Source organism: Mesocricetus auratus, unplaced genomic scaffold (genome assembly GCF_017639785.1).
Source record: "Mesocricetus auratus isolate SY011 unplaced genomic scaffold, BCM_Maur_2.0 Super-Scaffold_100006, whole genome shotgun sequence".
Lineage (NCBI taxonomy): Eukaryota > Metazoa > Chordata > Mammalia > Rodentia > Cricetidae > Mesocricetus > Mesocricetus auratus.
In genome coordinates this window covers 11,249,854-11,265,554 of record NW_024429190.1, presented here as the reverse complement: position 1 = coordinate 11,265,554, position 15,701 = coordinate 11,249,854, and the positions used below count along the sequence as shown (strand labels likewise).

General features: G+C 44.9%; 1 pseudogene; it reads right to left on the bottom strand.

The window, feature by feature from the left end:
• Nucleotides 1–7,939: 7,939 nt before the first annotated feature.
• Nucleotides 7,940–8,463, bottom strand: LOC101838040 (annotated as a pseudogene).
• Nucleotides 8,464–15,701: the final 7,238 nt, after the last annotated feature.

Below are 15,701 nucleotides of genomic sequence, written 5' to 3'. Positions count from 1 at the left end.
CTCAGCGACCCGCCGGGCCCCCGCCCCGCCCCGCCCTCAGGCCTCCCAGAACGCTACACACGGACGCATCCTAGAGCCATTTCCCAGACGCTGTGATTGGCTGGAATGCCAAAGGAGGCGGGACTCGCGTCAGTCCCGCCTCCTCTGAGGCCATTCCACCAATGAGAAGTTGCACTGAGCCAGGGGCGCGGGTCTGTACACGGCGTGGAGTGGCTATAGAGGCGGTCACTCCGAACGCTTTTGTTCCCAAAGAATACGCCTACTCTAGCAAGACTGGTTGAGAAGGCTCAGGCGGCACCTTTCCCGGGAAACCTGTAGAGGCCCTGGCGGCACCGCACGAGGTGCGTCGCTGTCAGACACCGCCTGTGTAGAGGTGCGTCGCCCCAGAGCCTAAATCGTATTTGGGATACCCAGAGCCGAAGTTCCTTTTTGGCGTTTAATTGCATGTACTGACCTGTACTTCTCAAACTTTAAAAGCACTTAGAGAGGCCTTTCCTACCTGATCCTTCACTCCAGGCTTCTCTTTAAGAGAATTACAATTACCAAAGGGGCCAAAGGGCCGTGATTTTCCCTCCTTACCTTATGGAGTACTTGTTTAATACATACAGAAAGCTTTAGGAAGGTCTGACATACTAGATTGAATCCTGTAAAACTAAGCTAGATCAAAAAGTGTGAGAAAAACGAAAGCATTTTCATTTTGTCCTCTGCATTTATTGTTTGTTTTTCCAAACTACATAATGCAGTGCTTGTACCTTAATGCCATCAAGTGTTACATAGAGGAGAATTTCAGCTTTCTGGGGGAGTTGTAGAGTTTTGTTTGTTTTAAAGATATATGTCCCAGACACTGCCCTATTGCTGTGAAGAGACCCACCATGACCAAGGCAACTGAAAGAAAGCATTTATTGGGGGCTTGCTTACAGTTTCAGAGGTTTAATCCGTTATCATGGTGGGGAGCATGGTGGCATGCCTGGGTCCCGGAGCCTTAGAAAAAACTGAGGTCTGGCATGATGAAATCTCATAATTGACTCCCATCTTGAGAGACAAGGCTAGAAATGGAACCTTTGGTCTGGTCCAGCTCAGAACTGCTAGAATTACCAGTGTGCTACCCTGTGTGAGGCGTCTAACTTCTCCTTGTTGAAGTTTCAAAAAATATGGACTGGGAATGAGGCTAGCCGGAACAAGGTGTAAGGATTTATATGTATGAAAATGTCACAGTGAAACCCATTTTTGTATGCACAGAAAGTTTGAAAGACTAACAGGATTGAAATTCTGTAGTATTCAGCAGACATTGTTAGAACTGTACTATAGCATAAGTCTTGCTCTTTTACAACAGACCCCTGGAAGACCAGGAAGAGCCAGCCAGGGATAGGAAATTGTTCCCTGGACCCACCAGAGAGGATGCCACCAAAATGATCCTTCAGGGTACTTTAGGCTTGGTGTGGGATTATCTTCAATTTTATTGCTTCAGTTCTTTTCTGCCGGTGGGAAAACCATGTTGGATTCTTCTCTGCACTTCCTGCAGAGACAACAAATAACCCAGGGCCAAAGATACTGCCAGTAAATAAGTAGAGTGTTGGGGAACCCACTGAGGAGCAGCAAAAGGAAGTAGATCACACAGCAGGAGCTAAAATATAAGGCTGATGATCAGTAATAGTTCATTTTCATAGAAGACTTCCTAGGTGCTAGGATCAGGGCTAATCTGCAAAATACCCTATTTAAAGTTCCTGGGAAGATGTTCAGATAAGATAGACAGTTCTGAATCTCAAAAGAGAGCGCCAAGAATGAAAATAGATGGAGATGACCCAATGATTGAGAGCATTTAGTGCTGTTGCACAGGGCTGAGTTCAATTCCTAGAACCCAAGTGGGACACTCAAACACCCTATTAATCCAGCTCTAGGTGATCTGATACCCTCTTGCTGGGCTCCTCAGGCACCTGCGCTCATGTGCACGTTCCAAACGCAGCACACACACACACACACACACACACACACACACACACACACACAAACCTGGGTTCAATTCCCAGCACCTATTTTAGCTCCTAGCCATCTGTAATTCTAGTTCCAGGGTATCTAAATGTGGTGCACAGGTAAACATGGAGGCAAAAAGCCCACACGCATAAAATAAAAAGTAATATTTAAAAAAATAAAATAGGAGCTGGAGAGATGACACAGAATGTAAGAGCACTGGCTGTGCCAAGTGTGCTACTACACAGCTTTACTCCCAGCACTGAGAAGAGCAGGCAGGAGGATCTCTGTAAGTTTGAGGCCACACCAGCTGAACTTCAAGTTCCAGGACAGCCAAGATACATAGAGGCCCTGTCTCAAAAAAAAAAAAGTCAACCACCACAACAAAAAAGTACTGGCTGCCCTTCCAGAGTACCTAGGCTTGCTTTCCAGCACCCATACGATGATTGCTTACGACTGTCTGTAACTCCATTTCCAGTGGATCCGATGTCCTCACCAACTCAGGCACCAGGCACACAGGTAGTGCACCGACATATGTGCAAGCAAAACACCTACACACAGAAAAATTTTCACTATAAAATATCTTAAAAGGCTGGAGAGATGACTTAGTGGTTACGAACACTGATTGCTCTTCCAGAATTCCACGTGACAGCTAACAACTGTCTGTAACTCCAACATTTGACACTCTCACACAAACATATGCAGGCAAAACACCGATGCACATAAAATAAGAAAGTAATTTTTAAAAGATCTTTAAAAAACAGATATGGCCATTTGTTGTGGAATATTGATTTTAACTATATAAAGACGTGTTACATTTGTTTATGCTGTGGAATATTGCTTTAACCATGCAAAGATGTGTTACATTTGCTGCTGGTGCATCTGAGAGAATAAATAGGAGGAGTCTAGGCTTGGGAAAACACAAGAGATGAGAGAGGAGGAGAGAACAAGGGGCACACCAGGGGCAAGAAGCTAGGCAGCCACCAGCCAGACACAGAAGCAGCGGAAGAAATATAGAAGGAAAGAAAAGTAAATTAAAACAAAAACAAAACAGGTTAATTTAAGTTAAAAGAGTTAGCCAGAAAGGAGCCTAAGCTACGCTGGGCAGAGCATTTATAACTAATAAGAAGTCTCTGTGTCATCATTTGGGAGCTGGCTGGTGGCCTAAAAAAAAAAGCCTAGTTCAGCCACTCGATTGGTGGCACACACCTTTAATTCCAGCACTCAGGAGGCAGAGGCAGGCGGATCTTATGAGTTCTAGGTCAGCCAGAGGTATATAATGAGATTGAGATAACAAAGGTTCACACAGAATCCTTTCCGTGGAAACTCATAAAAGAAATATATTTTGTGAGGCTGGTGATGTAGCTCAGTTAATTCTGTCCTTGCCTACCATGCACTAAGTCCTGGGCCCAGGGTGATGCAACCCTATGATCTTAGTACTCAAGGTGAAAACAGGATGTTCTCAAGTTCAGTATCATCCTCCACCAGGAAGTGAATTTGACGTGCTCCAGTACTTGAGTTTGTAGTGAGCAGTTTGCATTTTTTAAATGACATGTTTATACCTTTCTAAGGGTAACCTATACACATCTCTTAAAAACTGAAACCAGCTTTGGTGGTACACACATCTAACTCTATCACTCAAAAGGCTGAGACACTAAAGACGGCAGGAGCTTTGAGGCCAGCCTGTACTACATAACAAGAAATTGTCTCCAAAAAGCGAGAGGGAAGGGAATGGTTTGGAGAAATCTGGGGAAAGGCGTGAGGAGTTGGGGCTGGATATGCTATTAAATACATTGTGTGTACATGTATGCAATTGTCAAAGAATACATGTAAAAAAAAAAAAACTTCAAAAAACGACTCCAGTTTTGGAGGCAGAGGCAGGCAGATCTCTGAGCTCCAGGCCAGCCTGGTCTACATGGTGAGACCCTTTCTTTAAAAATGAAAAGGAGCTGAGGATGTGGCTCAGTTAGGAGAGCACTTGCCTTGCATGCACAACGCCCTGGGTTCAACCCTCAGGACCAAAGAAACCTGCACCAGTCATTCCAGAATTCCGAGGAACATCCTTGGCACAGTGTAGGGCCAGCTTGGCATATATGAGATCCTGCATCAGAAAAAAAAAATGGGGTAAGCAAAGAGGGAAGGAGAAGGAAAAAGAGGGGAAGGGAGTAAAGATGAGGCTGGGGGTATAAAGGTAAAGGACTAAGCTGGCAAATATGAGGCTAAGTCACATCTGTGTAGCGAGATAAATAAGTCAAAAAGAACCGGGCCAGTGAGCTAAGTGGGTAGAAGCCCCTGCTGGCAAGCCTGATAACCTGAGCTCCATTCCTGGGACCCACATGGTGGAAGGAAGAAAACACTCTTAAAAGGTGTCCTCTGACCTCCACAGGTATGCACACACACACACACACAGACACACACACACACACACGCACGCACGCACGATAGGTAGATAAATAAACGCTAAACAGAAAACTGTCTCATTCTAAAGTAGCCTCCAATGGTCCATGCAAGCAGAACACTATAATAATTTTTAAATGATTAATCTTATTTAAAAAAATAAATAAAACAAAACACAGTAGTTTCCCTGTAGCCTTTGCTCAGCTTGCCTTAATGTTGACATCTTTTTCATAATATAATGTTCAGAGTCACAAAATTATGCATCTGGAGCTGGGCAAGTAGTGAATGCCTATGGTTCCAAAGATTAAAGAGATCAAGGCGGGAAGATAGCTTGAACTCAGAGGAGTATGAGGACAGCGTGGGAAACACAGTAAGAGCATGTGACTTGGGCTGAGACTGTCAAGTGTTTGCCTAACATACAGGATGGTCTGGGTTCAACCCCCAATGGTCTAGGTAGGTAGATGAGAAAACAGACACAGACAGACAGAGGCAGAAGGAGTGTTTGAGCCCAGGGATTGAAGACTAGTTGTGCTGGTTAGTCTCTGTCAACTTGACACATTGTAGTGTTGTGGAATATTTGTTTACACTGTGTGAAGACTTGTCTTGGCCGAGGTGCCTTCTGATTGGTTTAATAAAGAGCTGAATGGCCAATAGCTAGGCAGGAAGAGATTAGGTGGGATTTCCAGGGACAGAGAGACTCTGGGGAGAAGAAAGGCAGAGTTGCCAGTCAGATGTAGAGGAAGCAGGATGGGCAGTACAGAGATGGGGTAATCAGCCTCATGGAGAACATAGATTTAAAACATGGGTTAGTTTAAGTTATAAGAACTAGTATGAACAGGCCAGGTGTTAATGGCACACGCCTTTAATTCCAGCACTCAGGAGGCAGAGGCAGGTGGATCTCTGTGAGTTCGAGGCCAGCCTGGTCTACAAGAGTGAGTGCCAGGACAGCCTCCAAAGCCACAGAGAAACCCTGACTCAAAAAAACAAAACAAAAAAAAAACTAAACTAAACAAAAAACTAGAATGAACAAGCTAAGGCTGAGCTTTTTGTTTGTTTGTTTGTTTTTCAAGACAGGGTTTCTCTGTGTAGCTTTGTAGACCAGGCTGGCCTCAAATTCACAAGAGATCTGCCTGCCTTTGCCTCCCAAGTGCTGGGATTAAAGGTGTGTGCCACCACTGCCCAGCAAGGCTGAGATTTTATAATTAATAAGTCTCCATGTGATTATTTGTGAGCTGGCGGTCCCGATGAGAAAGTACTACAACATAGTAGAGTCAACTGAAAAGAAAAGGAACCTCTGCTGAGGAATTGCCTCTGTCAGACTGGCCTGTAGACAAGTCTGCGGGGCAATAGCTTGGTTAGTGATTGGTTCAGGGAGGGCACAGCTAACTGCAGGTGGTACTTCCTCTGGACAGTTATATGAGAAAGCAGCTGAGCAAGCTAATAAGCAGCATTGTGGCATGGTCTCTGATTCCATTCCTGCCTTGAGCTTCTGTCCTGGTTTCCCTTCATGATGAACTGTAACTTGTAAGATGAAACAAAAACCTTCTCCTCTGTTTGCTTTGGCCAATACTTTATCACAGCAACAGAAAGCAACCTGGGAAATAGTACATTGTGCAAGTGTAGTGTGTACAAGGAGGGGAATCCATATTGCCTAAAGACGCTTGAATGAGCCCAGGACTACGAGATCAACATGGAGCAAGTCAAATATACATGATGATCAGTCGTGAGATAGAACCTGTGAATAACCACTGCGTTACAGCCTGGACAACATAATGAGGTGCTAGCCCCCAGCTCCAGAAATAAACAACAGAACAAAGCTAGTTGGCATAATGATAGACATCTATAAATAGGCATTTGGGAAGAGCGGGGCTGAGACAGGAAGATCATGTATTCAGGGGCAGCCTGGGAAAGCAAGACAAGCAGAAAGAAAGAAGAAAAGAAATGGAGGAAGGGAAGGAGGAAGATGGCTGGTGTCTAGTTCCCCGCACCACAAAAAATAACAACATTGAGACACTACTTCTCATTAAAGACTTTATTGACATTTCGACAGTTTTTCCATAACTGTTCTGGTTTTTTTTTTTTTTTGGTTTTTCGAGACAGGGTTACTTTGTATTGTTTTGGAGGCTGTCCTGGAACTCACTCTGTAGACCAGGCTGGCCTCGAACTCACAGAGATCCGCCTGCCTCTGTGTCCTGAGTGCTGGGATTAAAGGCGTGCACCACCAACGCCCGGCTCCATAACTGTTCTGGAGCCAATGTAGCATTTAGTTATTTCTCCTTCCTCCCCTACAGCCCATAATACTTGCACAGTCTTTCCTTGCATTTTATGACCTTGACACTTTATTTTAAAGAGAGTCAACCAAATATTTGTCAAATGTCTCTCAGTGTGGCTTTGTCTTCTATTTACTAATGTTCGGGAATTTAGTTTCGGTTTTGGAAGCAGAGTCTAAACAAATAGTGCATCCTGGGCTGGAATTTAATATCCCCTCCCTCAGCCTCAAAAGTAGCCAAGAACACACACTCAATTCTTAATAATAAAAACCCAGAGTCAGATATACCAGTAAATGCTGGAAGATCAGAGAGACAAAGGAGCAAACCACAGCCACCTCTTACCTCACTAACTTCTCAGCTGAAAGGAGAATGCCTTATATTCCTCTCTCTGCCCAGCCACATCACTTCCTGTCTGTCTGTACAGACTTCCAGACCTCTATGGTTAACTAGTGGCTAGCTCCACCCTCTGATCTTTGGGCAAGCTTTATTAGAGTACAGACAAGATATCACCACACAGTTCTGGGTGTGCTTCTGTAAGCTGAATCACATTGCTTTGCGGATGTCGTGGAGAGAGCCACCTAAGGAGGTTTTCCTTGTTGTTGTTGTTTTGTTTCTCTGTGTAGCTTTGGAGCCTGTCCTAGACCCCACTCTGTAGACCAGGCTGGCCTAGAACTTACAGCGATTTGTCTGCCTCTGCCTCCTGAGTGCTGGGATTAAAGGAGTGAGCCACCACTAAGGAGATTCTTGCTTACTAGCAACCTGGGAGGAGACCTAACACATTAAACATACCTGATCCTGGCCATCTTTTCATGGTGGGGATGCTTTCCCAAAGTGCTATTCTGGGCACTGAGTTGGTTTTTGTTTTGTTTGAAATAGAATCTCACTATGTAACCCTACCTGGCCTAGCCTGCCTCTGCCTTGAGGGTACTGAATTAGATAAAGGCGTTCACCAGCATTGGTTGAGGTACTGAGTTTGAATGGAAACAAGCTGCAGATAATAACTTCCTTGTGAAAGAGCAGAGGGAGAGGACCAGTGTTGGAAATCTAGCTGTCCCTTGCTCAATTGTGATCAGAAAATATAACAATATTTCAGACATGAAATCCGCATGTTTTCAACTGCATGCTGTTGAGTACTGTGAGGAAATCTTGCCCTGTCCTGTCTTGCCTTCCCCTGATCACCCGGAAGGTGAGCCAATCCTTTGTTTCATTTATCCTGTCCTGGCTCTGGGCCCAGTTTTTTTGTTTTGTTTGTTTGTTTTTTCAACATCCAAAGTTTCTTTTTTTAATAGCAGTAAGATCCAGGGTTAGTTTTTGTAGCCGTGGCTGGCACTTTTGCCTCTAGCACATTCGAACTTCTGACCCTTGGAGCAGCATAGGGTTTGCTATGACTGTGTGGGGTTCCTGGAGCCTTGCTAAATGGCATTTTACCTCTCAGCCCTTCGAGGACCAGACAAGAGCACAGTGTCCCGGCCCTTGGGAGACTCCAGGGCTGCTGGTCAAAGGTGAGGATCTTACCCCCAGCCTTCAGGATGCGACTTCTGGCCCACAGTGCACACACATCACCTGTGACTGTCCCCACAACCACAGCTGTCTTGTTCTCTCTGCCAGGAAGCTTCTTCATCTTTTGGATCATTCCGGACAGGGACAGAGGTGGCCAGATAGTGCATTTCATAAACAACCTTTTCAGCACAACTTGATTGAAGGTGGAGTTAGTTATTCTGGCCAGAGACCTGTACAGCTTGACTAGCAGCCGTGGGTAGATGTCCTGGCTCTTGGGCTCCTTGCGCTGAACTTTTTGGTCCTTGTTGTATCTAATGTCAACACCCATGATGGCGCCTCCTGCTCAGCCAGGTCTGGAAAGCAGGCCCATAGTTTTTTTAAGGATAGCATGCTACTGGAGGAAAAGGATCATGTTTAAGAAGCCACTGTCAGGGCTGGAGAGATGGCTTAGCGGTTAAGAGCACTGAGTGTTCTCCCAGAGGACCCAGGTTCGATTCCCAGAACCCACATGACAGCCCACAGTTGTCTGTAACTCCTGTTCCAGGGGATCTGATGCCTTAATATAGACATACCTGCAGCCAAAGCATCAGTGCATATAAAATAAAAAAATTATTAAAAAAGAGAAGCCACTGTCTAATCCACAATTTACTGCTATTTCTTTGTTCCATAAATTGATGCTTTTGGTATTTGTTTGTTTTTAGGGCAGAGTCTCACTGTTTGAAACAAGCTGGGCTTGAATTTGAGATCTTCCTGCCTCCGGCTCCAGGGTTCTGGGATTATAGGCATTCATACCAGGCTGATACTCTTAGGTCTTGGGGTGATTAGGGCCACTTGTACTAAAGCACCCTAAAATGGGCCACCTAGAAAAACAGAACATTCAAGCAGGGGAAATGGTGCACCATGCCATGCAGCATGGTGACCTGAGTTTGAATCCCAGAACCCATGTGGACGTTAGGCAATGGTAGTGCATAGACCTGTAATCCCAGTGCTCCCACAGAGACATGGAGACAAAGACAGGAGAATTCTGGAAGTTTAAGAGCCTCGGGATGCTAGGTGTATGAAGCATCTAACGACAAGGAGAAGCTGCCTCAAACGAGGTAGACGGGAAGGGCTGACCTCCACACATGCTGTGGTGTGCATGTTCTAACATACACACCCATGCAGACACAAGGGGAAGAAAGAAGGAAGACAGGGATTTTCTTGTTTCACTCTGGAGGCAATAAGTCTGAGGCGGAGGTGTCAATCAAGACTGCATTTCCTCTGATGCCTACAAGGGGAAGGACCTGTCCTCACCTTTTTGTTTTGTTTTGTTTTTGAGACAGGGTTTCTCTGTATTGTTTTGGAGGCTGTCCTGGAACCAGACTGGCCTCGAACTCACAGAGATTGGCCTGCCTCTACCTCTGCCTCCTGAGTGCTGGGATTAAAGGTGTGTACCACCAACACCCAGCAACCTGTCCTCATCTTTGTAGCATCTGGTAGCTTAGACACAGCTTAGCTTGTGGCAGTATTATCTCCAGTCCTCACAAAGCCTCTTCTCACATTTCTTCACACTTTTTTTTTTTTTTTTTTTTTTTGGTTTTTCGAGACAGGGTTTCTCTGTGGCTTTGGAGGCTGTCCTGGAACTCGCTCTGTAGACCAGGCTGGTCTCGAACTCACAGAGATTCGCCTGCCTCTGCCTCCCGAGTGCTGGGATTTTCTTCACACCTTTTTGCCTTACCACTTGTCTGTATCTGGTCAAATTTCCCCTCTTTATTATGACACCTACTATTGTGTCAATTTATAAAAAAGAAAGCGCTTAATTGGACTTACGATTTCAGAGGGATAGGTCCATGATGGCAGAACATGGAGGCAGGGATGGCTGAGAGTTCACACCTTAACCCAGAAGCAGGACATAAGCAGATGTGCCCATGCACCCTGCGAATGCTTCAAGTCTTTTAAAACCTCGAAGCCCATCCTCAGTGAAATCCCTCCTCCAACAAGACCACACCTCCTAATCCTTACTGAAAATTCTACCCACTGGGGACCAAATAGTCAAACCTATGGTCCTATGGGGGGCATTATCATTCAAACCCCCACAAGACCCATTCTAATGACTTCATTTTAATTTGATTGCCTTAAAAAAACTTTTTTTAGGTGAATGTGTCTGTGTCTGTGGAAGAACAGTATGAACTTTGCCTCCCATCCTTTTCTGTTTTAGAGACAGGGTTTCACTCTGTAGCCAAGGCTGCTATGGAACTTACTCTGTGACCTAGGCAGATTGGCCTCAAGCTTGTGTCAAATGCCCTTGATAAGCTTCCCAGTCATTTGATTATCTCTGTTCAGACTCTAAATTCAGTAGCCAGGCCTGATGGTCTATGCCTATGATCAGAGCACTCAGAAGGAGGATCATAAGTTTGAGGCCAGTCTAGGCTACATGGCAAGACTATCTTAAAAGAATCCAAACCAAGTCTGATGGTGGTGGTAGGGGTGGTGGCACACATCTTTAATCCCAGCACTTGGGAGGCACAGGAAGGGGAATCTATGAGTTAGAGGCCAGCCTGGTCTACAGAGTGAGTTCCAGGACAGCCAAGGTTACATTGTGAAACCTTGTCTTGAAAAACCAGGAAAAAAAGGTTGCTGAAGCCTATTTCTAGAGAGGCTCAGTCATACTGACTGAGTTACTTCCTTGCAGAAGAGATCTGGATCTTTCAATCCTGGTACCATGAATTGTGGCCTTATTTGGAAATAGTATTTCTTTGGGGGTTGTTTTTTGTTTGGTTTGAATTTTTGAGACAGGATTTCTCTGTGTTACAGCCTTGACTGTCCTAGAACTTGCTCTGTAGTCCAGGCTGGCCTTGAATTCACAGAGATCCGCTTGCCTCTGCCTCCAGAGTGCTGGGATTAAAGGCATGTGCCACCACCACCTGGCTTCATTTTAATTTCTTTTTTTTTTTTTTTTTTGGTTTTACGAGACAGGGTTTCTCTGTTTTGGAGGCTGTCGGTCCAGCCTGGCCTCGAACTCACAGAGATCCGCCTGCCTCTGCCTCCCGAGTGCTGGCATTAAAGGCGTGCGCCACCAACGCCCCGCTCATTTTAATTTATTTATTGTATCTAATACCTACTCTGCTCCTACTCATAGGATGTTGCTATCACTCTTCAGTTTATGCTAAGTGAATGGCCCCAAAACAGCTCAATAGACAGCTAGAGTCCAAACAAACAATGACAACAGTCATATTCATTCACCAGAGCCCATATTCGAGCTTGCATATCCAAACTAAGGTGGTGCCATCTTGTGGCAACAGTTTGTGCTCAGTTTATAATTCATTCCGTACCAGCAGCTTTGAAATTGCTCAATACCTGAGATAAGTTTTTGGATCACTTGTACTATTCATCACTTACACACAGAATGAATTTTATTAATATGCTAATGAAGTACTATGTCAAAGTCACATCACTCATATCTGCATATATTGCCTAGGATCAAAGGGCTAGGACTTAGTCTTGTGGCTCCTGCCCCAGCAGAGGCATAAAAGCTTTCTAGTTACTGTCTCTCCTGTTTGGGGTCCCACAGGAGCTGGAGGACGAAGCTCTGAGAGCAGTTGAGCCTGAGCACAAAAGCCCATCAATAAAGAGCAGGTGACAGTGCCGCAGCTGGATAATTTGTCTCTGTGCTCTTCTGAGCCTATTCGCTGATGATCTATTTGTCCCAGGGAATAGATGGCGGCAGGTTTGTCCATATTTTACACTTATGAACCTGCCTGCTCCTCTCTGCCCAGTGCTGCTCATTTGTCTCCGTCCCCGGCTCCTCTCATTTCATTCTGTGAGTGGACAGCAGGCCTTGGCCAAGAGTTATGAAGGGAAGGTGGATTCTAAGAGGGTGGTTTGGGAAAGAGATGAAGTGAGGAAGGGGAAAAGGGGAGGAGGGAAGCTGAGATCATGGGCCTGTTCGCTGCAGAGGGGGAATGGATGGTTGTGAGACACACTCAGGAGAGAGATACCCCAGACTTATATGGTGGACAGGAAAGGACCTCACAGTGCAAGGTGATGGAGGGGACGGTAGATGGAGAGGGTGTGAAACAGGAGGACTTGGGGGTGCTGGGGAGGCTTGCTTGTAGTAGATGAGTCGAAAGGGCTGGGGGTGAAGTTCTTGCTTAATATTCTTATTACTCTGGGTTCTACCTACAGGCCTGAAAAGGGAGGATGTGCTGAGCTTGAGGACTGAGTCCAATTCAAACCATTAAGTTGAACCTCCTGCAAAACCTAAATGTAGTAACCTGCTTCCAATATGCCCTTGGCATTCTTGGACACTGGCATTCACACACTTGGCACTAGGAATTGAACCTAGGGTCTTTGTGTCCCAGGTAAGTGTTCTTCTGATGAACGAGATCATCAGCTCTCTTTTAACTTTTTAGTTTGATATATGATCTCATGTAGCACAAATTCTAGTTGTTTTTAATAAAAGCTCAGAGTCAGATACTGGGATTAATGCTGAAGATCAGAGAAGCAAAGTGGCTAGCCCCTAGATAGTTCTCACCTCTACCAATGCTCAGATCACAGGGGTGATCCTGTCCTCAGACTTTGCATTCTCAGACTTCCTAGACTGCACTGTTCCTCAGACTGCACTGCTCTTCAGACTGCATCTCTCTCTTGTCTCCTCCTGCTTTATATTCTTCTCTCAGCCCAGCCATATCACTCCTGTTTCCAACTCCTTAGTGCTGGGATTAAAGGCATGTCACTCCAAGTCCTAGATCACCTTTGTGAGAGCTGTTTCTCTTTTAGACTGGATCAATTTCATGCAACCCAGGTGGCCTTAAACTCACAGAGATCCACCCGCCTCTGTCTCCTGAGTGCTGGGATTAAAGGCGTTCACCAGCAATGCCCAGAGGTATTCACACTCTTGTATAGCCCACTCTCACAATGATCAGGCCCCACACGTGTAACTAACAGGATGGGTGGAAATGAGAGAGTGCAACCTTCTTCCAAGTCCTTGAAGGTATCCACTTCCTCTCTCTTTGATCTGCTAGTCTGGAGGAAGCCGGTGTCTATGAGAGAATACCCAAACAGCAGGTGTGAAGCAAGGGGAACATTCTGGAGTGGGCTTGTATATCCAGGATAGTGAAGCCATAACACTGAGGGGGGTCCTGGGTCAAGGGACTTTCTGTGCTCAAACAGAGACATTCCAGTGTACACTGGGTTATATTGGTCATTTTAACTGGGGTAGAGAGGAATGGGTGTTGAAGCTACCTCTCTAGTTAGCTGCCATTCATCATGGTTCAGGAGTTCATTGTCCATTGTTACAATAAAACAATGATGATACGTAATTGAAAAAGAAAATAAATTTGTTTATTATAGTTCTGAAGACTGGGAAGTTCTAGGTTGAAGGGCTGCACCTGGAGAGGTCCTTCTTGCTAGCCAGGACTCTATAGAGTCAAGAGATGACAGAATATCATATAGCAAGAGAGAACCAAGACAGTCAAACTTGTTTTATGTTTCTGGGAATAGAACCCTGGCTTTATACATGATGTAACACTTGGTTACACCCTAATCTTACAATAAATCCACTCTCATGACTACTGACCTACTTCCTCAATAACCCAATAATCCATTAATTCATGAATTGATTAACCATTCATGAGATCAGCATCCTCATGACCCCATCACCCTTCCAAAAGTTCCATCTCCAATTGTCATTAATGTATAACTTTATTTATCTATTTATTTATTTATTTATTTTTTTCGAGACAGGGTTTCTCTGTGGCTTTGGAGGCTGTCCTGGAACTAGCTCTGTAGACCAGGCTGGTCTCGAACTCCCAGAGATCCGCCTGCCTCTGCCTCCCGAGTGCTGGGATTAAAAGCGTGTGCCACCAACGCCCGGCTAATGTATAACTTTAAAGACGAGACTTTTAACGCATGAAATTTGGGGGACAAATACTCAAGACATTTCACACAGGATAGGGAGTAAGACCTGCCTTCCATCTCTCCTCATCAAGGAGCCAACCTGCTTCAATTTAGGTTGAGGGAGGAGAGAAAAATCCTTCTTAGAAATGGAGATTGTGTTGTACTGGCACATACCTTTAATCCCAGCACGCAGGAGGCAGAGGCAGGTAGATCTCTGTGAGTTTGAGGCCAGCCTGGTCTACAGAGTGAGTCCAGGATATCCAAAAACAAAAAAGAAAGAAAGAGACAAAGACTCAGCCGGGCGTTGGTGGCTCATGCCTTTAATCCCAGCACTCGGGAGGCAGAGGCAGGCAGATCTCTGGGAGTTCGAGGCCAGCCTGGTCTACAGAGTGAGTTCCAGGACAGCCTCCAAAACAATACAGAAAACCCCTGTCTCGAAAAACCAAAAGAGAGAGAGAGAGAGAGAGAGAGAGAGAGAGAGAGAGAAAGAGAGAGAGAGAGAAAGACTCATAGACTCATAAGAAAAGCTGCAAGTCAACCCTTCTTCATTCCTCTCTCCCTTCCTTCTTCTCTCCCACCTCAGCAGAAAACTGAGGCATTCAGAAGCTGCAGGCTTCATGCCAAGTGTGGTGTGGTTCATGCTGCAATATCATGCTTGGGAGACAAGAAGATTGCTGTGAGTCCAAGGCCAGCCTGGGCTACAGAGTGAGATCTTGTCTCATAAAAAAAATGAAATGAAATCCTGGGATTTAGTGAGGTTGTTACCTCTTGTCCATGCATCTTGTTCTTGTGGCTTGATTCTCAAGAGTCTGTATTGGTTATATGGTCAAAAGGTCAAGGTCATAAAGACTGCCCATTTCAACTTTTTGTTAAAAAATTATCCCTTGAGGTGAGTGAAACAGTGTTGCTGGTAACCTCCATCCTTTGATTATTTTGTGATTGGATTGTGCTTTCATTCTGAAAGTTCCTTCCCGGTCATCCCTTTGTATTTATGGGTTCTGCAGTAGTGCACTCAAGTAATTATGGGAAACATAACTGGAAACATTTGGGGAAAAATATATGGGTGCTGAACATGTACAGACTTTTTTCTTATCATTGTTCCCAAATAGCATAGCAACTATTTATATAGATTTCACTGTGTCACAGGTATGAGTAATCTAAAAATGACAACTGAGCTAGTGATGTAGACCTGTAATCCATGTATTTGTGTGGTTAGGCAAAAGAATGGTCAGTTCAAAGCCAACCTAGGTAACTTAGTGAGATCTTGCCTCAGAGAAAGAAAGGAAGTTAAAAAAAAGAGAGGGCAAAACTGGACATGGTAGCACATATCTTTAATCCCAGAACCTGGAAGGCAGAGGTAGATAGATTTATGAGTTCAAAGCCAGCCTGGGCCTCTATAGCTAGGGCTATACAGTGAGACTCTGTCTTAGAGAGAGACACACACACAGAGACACAGAGAGATTTTATTTACGTGTGGGTGTACCTGCATGAGTTTAGTTCATCATATGTGTGCAAGTGTTCATGGAGGGCAGAAGAGGTCAGATCCCCTGGGATTGGAGTTATAGCATTGTGAGGTTTCAGATGTGGGTGCTGGAAACTGGATCCTACACTCTCTGTAAGAGCTGAGTCATCTCTCCTGCCTCTTGAGTCTTTTTTTTTTTTTTTTTTTTTTTTGAGACAGGGTTTCTC